At 39.6% G+C, this 2329-nt stretch overlaps 1 pseudogene; it reads left to right on the top strand.

Annotated features, from left to right (window-relative positions):
- The first annotated feature begins 1592 nt into the window (after positions 1-1592).
- LOC111734873 lies at positions 1593-1711 on the top strand (annotated as a pseudogene).
- The last annotated feature ends 618 nt before the right edge of the window (positions 1712-2329 follow it).

Raw genomic sequence — 2329 nt, 5'->3', positions numbered from 1 at the left:
GAGACTAGGCAATAGGAAAGAGATAACTGGAGAGGTCTATAGTGTCACAGAAGAAAGGGAGCATAAAACCTGCTTTGAAGCAGGGGCGGAGCAGTGGCAGGGCTCAAGGGTGTCACTTAGGTTTCTGACCTGGTCAAAAAGATGGTTGGTGGTGACTTTCTCTGGAGATGGAAATAACAGAAAGAGATGAAGACCGGGAAATCGAAGTTTCGGAGTAGTGGAAGAAAAATAAATCAGTGATGAAAAATTTAAGTGTGAGGCACTGGATGGCCATTCATCTGCAGCAGGCAGTTTGGCATCTGAGCCCAAAACCTAGTGGAAAGGTTCGGACTGGAGTTATAAATTTGTGAATTATCTGCAAGAGGGCAGCAGTTGGGGAAGATAACCTTAGTGTCCGAGTGAGAAGAAAAGTGAAGCCGCAGGAGAGAAGCAGAGGAATGCCACGCTTGAGGTCTGACAGGAAGAGTAGCCCTGAAAAGAGGAAACCTGAGGTGGGTGGCACTGTGGGAGCCAGCTGAGGACAAGCGTCACGCAGGAGTGCTGACCTGGCTTGTAGTGCCACACACTACTGAGCTGTCACCTGAGCCAAGAAATGAGAAGTGTCCTTTGGATATAACAGTGGTGCATTCATCACCATCCTTGGCAAAGCGAGCTACAGTAGAATAGTGGTGACAGAAGCCAGATTGCCTGAGGTTGCAGGATAAACAGGAAATGAGGATGTGGAGATAGGGAGAGCAGATGACTATTTAAAGAAGGTTAGCTAAAGAGAGGAAGAAGGAGATCGCAAAGTAGCTACAGGAGAAGGTGGAATTGAAGAACTTTTTAAGATGGAAGAGAGTTGAGCATGTTTGCTGATGAGAGAGAGCAAACTGAGGTGGGTGGTTAAAGACACAGAAAACTTATTGAACAAGGTCCCTGAAAAGTGGTTGTGGTTTTTTTTGTTTTTGTTTTTGTTTTTTTGTTTTTTGTTTTTTTAAAGATTATTCTGATGACAAACTGAGGTAGAGGACAGGACTTATAAAGGAATAGAGACAATTTGTTCAGTGGAAAGTTTTTTTCACATTTTTTAAGGGTCAGGTCGGGTATAGTCCACAGTAAGTGACACAGGCTAAAAGGGGTCATTTCATTGTGGGCCCCATGAACTTCCTTCACAAGTTTTGTCATTAGAGAGAGAGAAGAATGGGGTCTGTGAAATGTATTATGAATTAAATGCTGATGGTTTAGACAAGGCCACGGTGGTGCCTGTAATACAACATACAATTCTAGAAGTCAGAGCTTCCTTTAAAACACAAGGGCGTATTGTAAACCACTACAGGTAATAAATGAATAAAAATCTTCTATGGTGGAAAGAGATCATCTAGGCAATATACAGTGATAGCTGTAGTTTTAATCCATGCTTCTTGTTATAGTGAAACTTCTGTGATCCAAGAAGAATAATCATAAGAATACATACCAAGTATTGATTGCCTACTGAGTGCTGGGCACAAAGTATATATTATTTTTATATTCTCATAAGAACCTATATGGTAGATTTTATTTTCATTTTGTAGGTAAGTAAAGGCTCAGAGAGAATAAATAAATTTCCACAATCAGTCTACAGCCATGCCACCCTGAACAAGCCTGATCCTGTCTGATCTTGGAAGCTAAGCAGGGTTGGGCCTGGTTAGTACTTGGATGGGAGACCACCTAAGAAGACCAGGTGCTGTAGGCGTAAAAAATAAAAAAATAAGGGATTGTAAGCTGACAAGGTTCTTGCAATCTGTGAGGTCAACGAAGAGTTGCCTCAACTAAAAAAAATTAATTCAAAAAATAACTTCTACATTCAAAGAGCTAGGGAATGGCTGAACTAACACTAGAACTCAGGTTTGTCTATCTCAAGAGTGTGAGTACTTTGCACTGAGCAACATGATATATCCTTCAGAAATATTTAATTTAAAATTATTTTTGCTTCACATTTTCCTCACAGTTGTATGTTGCTATGTAACTGACATAGCTTCTCTAAGACATTCGTGGACGCACATAGGGAAAAATTGATATCGGTGTATCAAGGAAATGGAGGAAAACTGGATCCAGAAATGTAGATATTAATGGGAGGAAAAAAGTTATCTTTAGCATCACATGTTCCTTCAGTTTGTCCATTTAAGTACTTCATTTCTTCATTTAATAAGTACTCTTAAAATTTATATACAGATACATTTTGTCTTGGTATAGCTAAAAGTAATTACACAATTAAATAATTCCAATATGACAAACACTATAAAGGAGAAATCTGGAGACTGGTGAGGGGGGAAGATAAAAGGAAGGATAAAATTCAGTTTAGAAGTCAACT

This window comes from Pteropus vampyrus, unplaced genomic scaffold (assembly GCF_000151845.1).
Source record: "Pteropus vampyrus isolate Shadow unplaced genomic scaffold, Pvam_2.0 Scaffold8300, whole genome shotgun sequence".
Lineage (NCBI taxonomy): Eukaryota > Metazoa > Chordata > Mammalia > Chiroptera > Pteropodidae > Pteropus > Pteropus vampyrus.
Note: the sequence above shows the minus strand (reverse complement) of the source record. Positions and strands in the feature narration are given on the sequence as shown.